General features: G+C 35.3%; 1 protein-coding gene across 1 annotated transcript in view; it reads left to right on the top strand.

The window, feature by feature from the left end:
- LOC126864495 (protein Wnt-1-like) overlaps positions 1–13,532 on the top strand; it is a 76,965-nt gene that overhangs the window by 1,605 nt on the left and 61,828 nt on the right. The window lies entirely within an intron of this gene.

The raw sequence follows: 13,532 nt of genomic DNA, 5'->3' as shown, positions 1-13,532 counted from the left end.
GTCCCACAAAAAATAATACAATTTTCCATACTATCACTCAATTCTTTATTTATTATTTATTTATTTTATATAACATTCTTGTATTTTTTTTCTAAATTACTATAACTAGAAAAATACTTAACACCAGCAGTAAAAAGATATAGATACTTTTATACTATTTGGCGATTAAGGAACAACCTGAGAAAGCCGCATTTTAATGCGAACGACATGACAGGTGTAAATTAAGAAATATTTTCAGATATTAGATCAAATCTTATACATGTTGCAGTGTTCGATTTTTACTCATTGGCAATGTAGAAATACCAATATTAAGAAAAAAAAGTAGAAACAAGTTTATCAGCGATATGTTCCATAAAACCCAACGTCAAACATAATAAACGATCAATCTGCTGCGCGAAAAGTGTGCGACAGTAATTCGTGATAGTCAGCGTAAACGAGACGGCCGGCGGCCGGTCGCGCGCCGCCCGGTTATCTACGATCTACATTTATCCGATCGGTATATCCGTTCGCATAGAACTCTCTACTTTCCGATCATGATAGTTTTCTTTGGGAGACGCATGGCCAGTCAATCGCTAGTTCCCTGAAACTTACTATTTATGAACTGAGTGAAGTTGGCACCTCCAAGTGCCCAGTTCTACACAAACCAAATAGCATTCGTTTGTCTACGGTTTGTCCACATTTGTCCAATTATATTTTTCGTTTTTCCACCCATGAAAAAAAAGGTTACTATTAAATGAAAATTAAAAAATACCGTGGACAATTACATCCCAATTTAAAAATCAACGAAAATGTTCGAGAAGCGCCGATGTAAAATATTTTAAAATCTTCATTTGATGATAACCTTCTTATGAAAGGTGGACAAACGAAAATTTTGGACAATGTGGAAACATTGTGGGTAAACGAATACTGTTCGTTTTTTTGTAAAAATTCTTGTAAAAATTGTATGGGGAATATCAACTAACTATATTTATGAATTATTCTATTTGCGAATCGTCGAAATTGCGATCGTGGTGCCGATATATACGGTGATCTAGCATTAAATTTAGCAATGTACAGTTGATAAATATTATTGATTTGTTTTCATTCGATTACTTTTGATAGAACTCATTAGGTTTAGGTTAGATTTGCATATGAAGAGTTAGATTTGTCAAATCTTATTTATGTATGTGGGTTAACGAATGCAATTCCTCCGTGAATTAGTGCACTTTTTGAACTAGTAATAATTTTCATTATAATAGTTTTACAGAGATTACAAATTTCTAAGGTTCGATAATCTTTTGCTTAACTTATGCGCAGTGAGACAATGCGCAATGACAAAATGTTTCACAGAAAATGTTTTATATAGCGTATAAATGTTTTTATACAGTTCCCTTAAACACACTGTAAACAAAAAACAAATTTGATGTGACAATAGAAAATAAAAACTCTGAAATAGATTACGTGAACTACTTAACAGATATAATAATCGAATTATGTTCTTTCTACCTTCCTTCTATACAATTTCTCCCATACGAAGAGATATAGTAAAAAGCACAAATCTAAATTGGCTACCATTTCCTACGTGCATATCCTAACCTAATCCTTTCTCAGCGATATCTCTACATAACCTAAGAAAAATATTCCAATGATTACATCACAGACTTTGATTTACTCGATTAAAGTTCCTCACATATATGTACTCCACGGTTTTACTTCTAATTTCATTTGATGCAATTGCCAATTAATTATCGTCGCTGTAGCATGACTATCGCGACTATTCTTATGAAACTTATTACCGTAATGAAAAATTTTTTTCATCTCCAATAGAGGTCATGTTTCGTATGATTAACGATCCGGTATATGTATGTACTTCTATACAAGTTAGTTAGCACGATTATTTATCTCGTGAGACTGTTTTCGCAAGATCCTTCGAGAGAGTACAGTCGAAAGAATGAGCTACTGCGAAAGTCGTGCGTGTAACCGATCGAGTTTAGCGTGAGACGCATGTTCGATAGGAGGCCGGACTCTCGCGAGATTATGGTGGCATTTTTATAGGAGCAACGATATGTTTCCGCGGCGTAAGCGTTTATTTTAGCGTTTGAAATACACCAACGACAAAGCGCACCCAGATATGTATATTCGCGAGCGTAAAGGTACGCGTTTCACGTTTCCGTACATAGAAAGGCACGTACATATGAAGGAGACGATGACGAAACGTCTGCTTCGAAGGACAATTTTCTACAGATCGTTTCACCTATTGTTTGTAGATATCGCCCGATTGCTGTTTACCTATATGTATTTGTCTCGCTGTAATCTCAAACGTGTCTCACCAATCGTCAGTATCCGCGTTTTCCTTCGTTTTAGTAACATGATTTGAAATCACTTTTTAGTAATATTTATATATCAATTCCTTTATCTTTATTGGTTGTGTTGAAAAATTGCAAAATAACCTACAATAGTACTCAGTGTCTCTATTTTTCACAGTTTTACCGCTAACAATAGAGATTACTGAGGACAAATAGCGTGAATACTACGTATATAGAAGATACAAATTATTTCTATAAAAATATACAATTTTGCAATAATATGCATTATTACTTTCATAAAAACATACGCAAAAATAAAAAGTTTAGTTGATATTTTAAAATGGAAATCAAATATTCTTTTTGCAAATTGCCAAAAAAAGATATAAGAAAAATAAAAAGAACACAGTTTGACGTGCCTATTTATCAGTTACGAAAGTGAGCAAGTCACGAGAGTAGCGAATAGTTGAACGTAAAATTGGCCGGTCTAAAGTGCCTTATAGACGACGAATCCCTTTCGATCGGACACGCGAGTGGCATGCACGATCGGGGGAAGCCCCGATGATAGCGATGATACGCCAGCATAGTGGATGCACCGGGCGAAGCGCGTCGATGGTGTCGACGCGCCCCTGCAGGGCACACTTTTAAAACAAGAAGGCCGGCACGTTGACGTCTTATGGTCAAGCAACGATTCCACCGGGCAGATTTTATTTCCGACAAACTGGTTCCTCGAGGCGATTAATCGGCTTCGCTGGCGGCACCAAGCCTTCCGGTATATACTTACATATACATAATACATATACTGATTCGCGTCTCTTCGCCTGTCGCTTTATCTTGCTCAGTCAGTCTGGGCGAACACGCGACGCGTGAACTGCAAACGCTTAATAATTCACGTTAAGTCGCGCCTGTTAGCCTTGCTTTAACGGACAAATAGTCGTTGGCTTTTCTTGCTTCACCGCCTCCTCCCCCTCCCCTCGACCACTTTGTCGTTCGCACGGTCGTACCATCTTTAGGAGATTTCTCGAACCGAATCCTCCTTAACACTCGCGCGATAGTGAATTTTTAGATCCAGAAACCAATTTTGTTTCACTCATCTTTTTAATGAATTTTTTACAAGACTAATATTTCTTGTCTTACCTATCCATATACTTTATGATTGGTCATTAGATTACGTACTTATGTACGTATTGTATTTGCTGTACATTTATACATACAGTAGTAATAAATCTATGTACTTAACGTAAATAGAGATTTATTTTATTTCTATATATTATAATGAGTATTTAATTTAGATAGTTTATTTATTTTGCATTTTGTGTATAAGGAATACATAATCTATTAAACATATAGATACCATTGATATCTCTAAAAAATTGGGATAATTCTGTTTTCTAAATTTTCATTCAAAATTATTATATGATATACATATGTCCAATACATAGTTGTATGAACGTTATATGTAGTTATAAGATTTGTGTCTAAAGAAACGTAATGGCGGCTTTCTATGTATGTATTATTTCGGCTTCAGTGTTAATGTATTTTGTTAACCGCTCGATTATTTCAATAAACTTCGTCTAACTGTCGGTTACCATCGTCGCGAATGCTGCGTTGGAGTAGTGTACTTGTTATTGAAAGATGCTCCTCATAGTGGAATATCATTAGTATTGTTCGAAAGTTCATCGCTGTCAGTTATCCTAACCTCTCCCTTTGTGGAGCGTATTGTGTTTGGTGATTCTGAATATGAAATATAAGAGGAGGACAAACGTCGAGTGATTATCATTAGCCGAAGCTCTCTAAAATAGGGTAAGTGAATTTAATTTTATTGATCGAAGTCCAAGTCGTTTTCGAGTGAAGAGTATCAACCTTTTTGTATCTGTATAGTTCCAAGCAATATATGATAGGTTACAGTCATTGAAACACGAAGATTACACAAATAACAGCACGAAAACCAAAAATTATCATAAGCAAAGAATATGTAGGTAACTATATCTAATAAGATTCTTGCGAACATGTGATCCGTCGATAACTGTCACGTTAGCACGACACGTACAAGGGAACCAGCCAGTAAGACAAGATTTTCATTGAAACGCTTGTCAAGTTGAAATAATATTTCCGCGGTGAAACGAGTGACACCTCGCCTTGCCGTCGTTTTACAATACTATGTACTGTTACGATCGCGTCGGTGCCGCATAACGGTATGGTAAAAAAGAAGTAAGTACAGGGTCATTAAACAAACCAGTTTGATATTAAAGAACGTCCGTTCACGTCTAAATCCGCCGGCGGGTGAGTACGCGTCATACGACGGAAACGATTTCACCGGGCATAGGATACATTGGCACTGTCCTTTCAGTCGTCACGAATAGTCACGATCACCATAAAGGGACAGAGGACGAACAGTATGTCGTAAAGTAAACCATCGAGGTTTTTAGTGCGGCGTAGGAACAAAAGCGGGGGAGGCAGATAAGACGGGACGGAGTATCGACCATGAACAGAGAACAAGATTTAATAAAAGCATCTTTATTGCCCGAACGCGCGAATGTCCCCCCCCCCCCCCCCCCTTCTACCTTTGGAAACGTTCGAACGCGTTATAGTTGCACGCGCGATCTCTTTACGACGAGCGATTAAAATTCGTATTAACGACCGAGCGAGAGTGGCGACCTTCCTTTCCACGACCATGTTTCGCCGTTAAATTGCTCGGTCATCTCTGGAACGTCGATTTGCCCTTCTTTTTCTCTTTCAATCTTCTTCCCTCTCAGAGGTCGTTGCTTTATTTCGCGAGCTTTAATCCGGCCATATTCCGGCCGCCTTGACCGTCGTATAAGTCCTTCGCCTATGGAAAAGAAGAGCTTCCATCAGTTTAACGCACGCTCGTAACTCGAGCAAATGGGCTACCTTTCTATAGATCCGATTGACGTTTGCAGCGTGTGCGAGGCAGAGAGGGAGTAGGTTTACGAACAGGGCGCGCTCTTACGTCGACGAATTGCCTCGCAACGCGTCGGTAGGAGCCCGTCGAACCCCAAATTGCGCCTACTTGCGAGATTCAATGGCAGGATAAAGTCAAGACGACCCCTATAGTCGTTGTTTTTCGCGGCGGTAGCGTCGCTTTATTGAAAGCCCAAGCACTCATTCTGTAAGTAACAGGAAGTTATGGTTACAGTGGATATGTGTTCTGACAAATACTTCAAAGCAATTAAATATACAGGGTATTTTGCAGTATGAGGGAATCATTTCAAGAATTGATTGTATAGCTGAAAATAGTGAAAAAGTTCATATAAATGTATATTCTATTTGGTCTTATTTATGAAATACAACGAGTTTCTGTCATTTTTTATTCACTTTATAGAAGATACACACATTTCTATGAACATTTTTTTATTGTTTTCTGGTGTACCAGCAATTCCTAAAGTGAATCCCGTATTTTGTGGGCCACCCTATATAAATTCTTACGAGTATATGCATTTGTTCAGATGTTACATTCGCCAGAACACGTATCCAGTGTAACCATAACCTAATAGTTCCAATATGAGATATGGTTAAAATGGTGTCTTCGTGTGTCATACTACTTCCTCTCATTTATCGTAATACTTTTTATAAGACTAGTATAAAAAGTTACAAAAACATATATACGTACCAGTTTCGTGTCTCATAAAAGCGGACAACATTGCCGATAACAGGTTCCCGCGAGGGCACCGTTCTCCTCAGCCCTTACCGGAAAAGTAATGGAATTAGACGCAATGGTCGTCTGGCGAATATGGCTGACCATTTGCTTCCACACGATCCGATAAGGAGTGTTTGGATTCGTTGTTTTTGATTAATAAGTTCTAAGGGAACCGAAAATAAGCTTCCATAGACAAAATTACAGTCGTTGATTCGTTTATTTGACGTCAAATAGGTTTTCAGCCATACCACTATTGGTTAGCCGCCATATTGGATTATTTAAATTGTCGGTTTTTATGACACCATTTTGGTTATCTGTTTCCATTAAACACTTATCTTTAGATTTTTTCAATACAGAAGAATCTGTCTTTCAGTATTCTGAACTTTCTTGTCAACTTAATTTATGTATAAATTGTTTTAAATTATTCATCCATAAATTATTTTACATAAGAATAAAAAATTTGGGGATAAAATACACGAAACTGTCTTTAGTCAGATTGTCTTGCGTAATATAAAATTGTAAAGTTAAGAGCAGGACAACACACAAGTTTACAACCTACAATTTTCAACTTTTCGATTCATTAACATCATTAATTAGTAGTTTATTGTGCAAGAGAAGCTAATAATAACGCCATTAGCAACAAAGCGGAATCACAGTACAAACAAGCAATAAATCACGGTCTCATGAAGTCGCTTATTTTGAATTACAGCTGACACTTTGACTGACCTAAGATCCACTCCTTACTATGTCCTCCTAGTCCTAATTAAACCTGGCGTTAGGCGAGTCCGTTGATAGAAAACAAATACTATCGGCAGTCACAAGGAAAAAGTTGTACTGCTCCCTCCATAGCTTTCTTTTCGCGACCGTAAATCACCGCAAAAATCACATATACCAGTTAAGGTAATGCTCAGACGGAATAATATATGTGAGACCTTTAACATCACTTCGCAAAAAGTGGCGGGGAGCCTCAAAAGGCTCTGGGTGTCTTCATTTTCTACGGATCGCGTGATCGAGATAACGGTCTTCTGTTTTTTTATCTGGCCACCTATAATCGTTCGATCGAATATACCAGTGGTAGAATTCTCGTTCGAAACAGTTTGCCCGGTGAGGGCAATTAAGATCGCGACGTCGATTCGTGTTGTCTTATCATCTAGATAAGTCGTTTGAAGACCGTGGCGTATTCCAGCATCCTTATATCGCCGTCGATATCGAATCGAACCAATCGAAACGAATTAAAGATACAGGGCGGATTTTCAAGTTGCATCCTGGTACGTAGATAGGTCAGTTTATATATATTATTTATTTAAAAGCGAATAATGAGGTGATTCATCTTATATCGTTGTATCGTTAACTTAAAAGTTTGAACGATTCATTAACAATTCCTTTTATTATTTTCCACTAATTATTTCTATTTAAGATTAGTTTATTTACCGACTTCAAGTAATTGAAGGTAAGAAATTCCGAACTTTTTTTTTTCAGCCTGTATAATTAAAACAACGAAAACATATAATAAAATTAAAATCAGAAACAATGAAATGTGGATCTTTGTATAGAAATAATATAGAAATTCCTACAAATTCGGAATTGATATGCAGTGATGAAAAATTGAACGAGATTTTATAATCTATCGAAAGATATAAACATAATTTTATCTGAACAGAACCGTTCTGTTACTGTTTCGTGTCTGACCGGATAATATAAATTATAAACCAACCAGAACGCAGCAAAAACCTAATAGCGTCCTGTTTTGTTTAGCGTGTCTATACTTCTCGTTTTACGTGGCGCAGCTCGGTGATGTTGATGGGTGTGGGGGTAGGCTGTGATCTCTTCTACGCGCGGCTTCCTCCTCTCGCTCGAAGAATCTCCGACAAAGGATGCCGCCGCAAGCTTTCGGAGCATACCTTCAGGACTTCTCGGCCAATGTTTCCTTCGGGGCCCAGATATATTGTCATAACGAAGAGGCTATCTCTGGGGGATGGCTACGACATACTCTGTCTCTCCTGTCTTCTTTCCTTCTCCCATCTTCTATCTTTCTTTTCTTTTTACTTCCCTCTCTTTCTTTCTTTTAGTGGAATATCGCCGCCACGATTCGTTTCTTCATAGTCTTCTTCTTCTTCTTCTTCTTCTTCAAGTTTTCGTTCGACGACCTGTCCTTTCCTTAGTTTACTTCACTTCTTTATGTTTACTTTTCCTTGTCATCAGCGCCACTCTTCTTAAGTACTGAAACTTGGTACTATTCTCATTATATATAAACCATTGTTTTTAAAGTTTCGTTTTTCCTCTTTGGGACACAGGTTTTGGTGGATATTTGTATAGGTTAAGTAGTTACATGGTAGCTAATGATTTTATAAAAAATTAAAGTTTCCTATATAGAAAACCAGGATTCTTTGATTATGAAAGATTCAATATTTCATGATTAAAGTTGAAATTAGGTTAAAATCTTTCATTTAGAAAATGTATGATTTTGTCGCCATCGAATGATCGCCTAGAATTCGTCCTATTTACATATTTGCGACAGAATTTTTCTGCTTGATATAAAATATAATAAAATAATATTTTAGAATGTATAGTTTGTATTTAAAATTCAAATTAGAATTTAAATATTTAAATCTGAAAGGATAGCAATTTCTTCAACTGATTACACTTTGCTTTAATAGTGCTGCAAGGAACATTTACACATATTAAATATTTAAGACCAAAGATTAAGCGTTGAAAATCAACCATAACCAAGAAATGAAAAATTCTCAAGAAATTGAAAGGAATTAAAGGAAAGAAATTATGGAAAAATCGACGTTCTACGACCATAACGATTATGACGAGAACGTTAACTGTCGGATTTCAATGAAGCCTCTAGGAAACACGTTCCGCATCAAAGCCGTTTGCGTTTGCACACCGTCGAACGGCTGAGAAAAGGGAGTCCATTAGGCGTGCGTATATACGCGACGGCACGTCGCCGTCACACGCGACGCCATACGTCGTTTCAGCGATTCGTAATTTCCTTTGGCACGCCGCGGTTACCGCCATGGGATCCATTCTCTTAACGACACCGCAGGACTCGTTCGCCAGCGCAAAAAATCCGCGAAAATTACGGTACTACCCGATCACCTTTGCGGTTTCTTGCGAATTTTTCATAAGTTTTGTACAGTGTCGACAAAAAATATTTTTGTAAAAGACTTATACATAATTTAACTAATTTGCTCTAAGTATATTAAATTTAGTAGTTTCATATATGACTATAAAAATTGGATACTATGAGAATGAAATGTAGATCTTAATAAAAAAAAAAAAAACATCATTGGAAAATAAGAGTTTATGCGAATACTTTTTGTAAACACTGTACATACAGGGTGGTTGGTAACTGATGGTACAAGCGGAAAGGGGGTGATTCTACGCGAAAAAGAAAGTCGAAAATATAAAATAAAAATTTTTTTTAAATTTTTTTTTAATTTTTCCATCGAGACAACGATCTACAGTGAGATCCGTTATAACGAGACGCGATAAAGTGCACATGTACCGAGCGAACATTCAAAGTCGATTTTCTCGAAAACAAAGCCTCAAACGAAAAATTTTTATTCTATATTTTCGACTTCTTTTTTCGCGTAGAATCACCCCCTTTCCGCTTGTACCACCAGTTACCAACCACCCTGTATATACGCACAGCCTCTTACGAAGTTGGCCTTTTTTGATATAAGCAGATTTCTCTTCGTTTCATTCATTACAGTGTTGAATTACAATAGAGTAGCTAACAATTTTTAATTGCGATACTATAGCTAAGAATTAGTGATTGATGTGAATAAACTATTTACGTTATAATCATAGAAATGTTATATTAGGTTATCCGAAAAGTGTCTTTCTTTTACAGACACGTCTTTATACAAACATGCATCTTTATACAAACATGAAACCTAATCTTTCGAACGTTGTATCTTGATAAAACAAAATGGATCATAGGTAATTCGATAAAATAATATAACACGGAAAATGTTGTTTCCTTATAAAACGAAAAAGACTTTTCGAACGACCTAATAATTAACGTTTTAAGATGCGAACAATGTCTAAACAAATAGGAGGAAAATAAATGGATGTGCCGTCTTCCGTAACTTTGTGGTGACAGGGTGACATACAATATTTTAGGTTAAGACGCTATCCTTTGATACTCTTTGATGGCCTAATTGGTTGAGATTGCAGAGGTCTCACTTTACCGATATAGTAACAGTTGAAAATTTTTTACAACTGCTTTATCTTATACTTTTTTAATTTTAACTTCTATTAGGAATTTTGCTTTTGCTCAGTAATAACTCAATAGTTATCCTGACATTATGATACATACAAAATAATATTTAAGAAATGTAAAAGGGTAGATAAGTAACTTTTAAGTCACGTGATACTTCAGAGGAACAAATAATTATTTTGCTGTAATGGCACTTTAGCTTCTTACTTTTCAAATCCAGTTGAGAAAAGACAATTAATTGCAGTTTCTATTCACATAGGTAAACAAAAGAATAGCAACAAAATATTAAATTATTCAAAAACAGCTTTTACCTGTTTCTCCATAATAAATGATGCTTCTTATACTTCATTGAAAATCTACATTGTAGCTAATGACTCAATATCTGCTAGTAAGTAATATTATAATATTTTAAAAATGTAAATGGATGGGTATCCAATTTTTAGGTTATATGCTATTTCTTAAGTAATTATTTTGCTGTAATGGCATTTTAGCTTCTTACTTTTCAAATCCAGTTGAGAAAAGACAATTAATTGCAGTTTCTATTCACATAGGTAAACAAAAGAATAGCAACAAAATATTAAATTATTCAAAAACAGCTTTTACCTGTTTCTCCATAATAAATGATGCTTCTTATACTTCATTGAAAATCTACATTGTAGCTAATGACTCAATATCTGCTAGTAAGTAATATTATAATATTTTAAAAATGTAAATGGATGGGTATCCAATTTTTAGGTTATATGTTATTTCTTAAGTAATCATTTTGCTATGATGGCACCTTAGATGTTATCAGTTCAAAGTTCCAAAATCCAAAACTTCAAAATTTTAGTTCTGAATTTCAAATTTCAAAATCCCAATGTTTCGAAATTGCTTATGATACTTCATACTTATACTTCGTACTTTATAACACTTTTCAAGTTGGTCTGAGAAAATATAATAAATTATAATATGCAATTACTTATTCGTACAAAGAAATGGAAGGTTAACAACAAAATATATCTACACCATCCGCTTTCATTAAAAATTTTTCAAAAACAGGTTCTGCATGTTCATTTATAATAAACAATGGTTTTTATATTTCATTCGAAATCTCACGTTTCAGTCATGAAGTAAGCAATTTCGACGGAAGCGTATAAAGCGAACGCATTAATTTCTAACGGCTTCAATTTTGCCGGTTGGGTTCGGTAGAGTCATCGCAGCGGGAAATATCGGGTCCGCGGAGAGCTGAAGCCAGCACGCGTCCAAACAACGTAATTAAAAGTTTCGTGTGCCACTAGCCTCGATAAACCACGGCCGTTCCAAAGTAAATAGACGCAGCCCCTGGCTGGTTAATTACGCGCCGAAATGCGTCCTTATAGAAATAATTAGCCGTAGCGTGTGCGCGTGCAAACAATCAAGGGAATGGGGAAAACATCGCGTTGAACCTGCGGCCATTGTTGCGTTATAATAACTCGCAGGAAAAATTCGAGCGAATAATAGGTCGACGACCACAGCCGGCTCGTTTCTTCGATAATTTTCATCCCCTCGTTGCAAACTCAATCGATACATCGATGTTTCATGTATTTTTTATATGTGCTATTAGATTCTACTTAAAGTGAGACTCATTTTATTCGTGTTATTCTATTTGTAGGTTAGGATACTGTTTCGCGCAGTTATACTTGAAAATATATAATTGAAAAATCAACGATTTTAGCGGTAATTAAATAATATTCTTTAGGGAATTTATTCGGTGAAAAATTCAACTTTAGGAATTTCTAATTTTCGAGATTCCAGACTTTTGGAATTTGAATTTCAATATTTCACACACATGATGTACAAATTTTGATGTCACAATTTCATAGTTCTAAATTTCAAAATTTTAGAGTTCCGCAATTCCAAATTTCGAAATCTTGAAGTTTCTAGATATCAAGTTTCAAAATTCAAATTTCTAAATTTCAAAGCATCGAAGTTGCAAAATTCAAATTTAATAATTTCCGGAAACGGCCACTTGCACTTCGCGTATATCATTTTATTTGCGTTGTATATTTTTATTTTATATATTTGTCATTAAATATTATCTACTATATTTCATAAAAAACAAGGGAATTGATGAAACATACAAACAAGTTAATATTTATTTTTAATTAAACGTTTTTCTTGTAGTATAGTTTCCGAAGAAAAGAAAGAAAAATTGGTGCAGTCAGTGCGAATAGCGGAAGCAACAGCAAAAGACTATCGACGAGACATACTTGTTGAACGTGTGGTTTATCTTGGGCCATAGATCACTCAGAGTCTAACGTATATGCGCTTTCCTTTTCTCAGCTATCTCCCGTTCTGCTACGACTAACCTGTCCTATAGCTTGCGAAGGCACGCCTTCGGAAGACACACGTGCCAATATCCGTTGTTTACGATGAGGAACACAACTCGAGAATATTCTTCAAATGGAATTTATCCAGTTATCCTTTTATCCACTTCCGCTTGTTCAGCTAGCTATGCAATTATTCATGTCTCGTTCGGTTTTCGTGTTTTTATTATTTGGTTGAATTTCAGTGAAATGAAAAATATAGTAATTCAATGGAGGAAACTATCATAATTGTCATTCGTGATAATACAAATAGCTGGAATGAAAAGTTAAGTAATAAATAAGAATAAAACAAGTAAGAGGCAAAGATTCAGCATTAAGAAAATGTTTTAATTATTGAATGGACTTGAAGAAGATGCATTCAGTTTTAATACTGAGAAATAATCTATAAATGCTACAAAGGTATTGCAATTATGAAAGAATACAATTTTTTCTTATATAATGCACTCAAATATTGCAATTACAGGAGTTTCTACTTCAAGATGCAATTATACTTAATGATAAAAAATTGAGCGCAACAAAGGTATTACAATAACGTGGATAACTCTTCAAAGAGATAGAATTACATTTCCAATACTAAAAAAACTAACAATTGAATGCAACAAAAGTATTTCAATCGCAGACCAATCGAAGCAGTAAAATTACATCTGCTTCTAGAAAATAATAACACAGTGCAATAAAGTCATTACAATTATGAGAATTGGTTTTCAAAGAGATATAATTATTTTTAAAACTAAAAAATAATAGCTGCACAATTATTACGATCACAAAAATCACTCTTTAGAAGCAGAAGATTATCTTTAATAATGAAAAAATAACAATTGTGCATGACAAAAACATTGCCATCACAAGATACGCTCTTCAAAGGGATATCATTATTTTTCACGCTAGAAAGTAGTAATTTAGCACAATAAAAGTACATTCTAAACATAGATTGCAGAAAATAATGCAACAAGACTATTACAATCGTAAGTAGTAATCTTCGAAGAGATATGATTACCTTTAATATTAAAAAATAG

The sequence above is a fragment of the Bombus huntii genome, chromosome 1 (assembly GCF_024542735.1).
Source record: "Bombus huntii isolate Logan2020A chromosome 1, iyBomHunt1.1, whole genome shotgun sequence".
Classification (NCBI taxonomy): domain Eukaryota; kingdom Metazoa; phylum Arthropoda; class Insecta; order Hymenoptera; family Apidae; genus Bombus; species Bombus huntii.
This window is presented reverse-complemented; position numbering and strand designations above follow the sequence as displayed.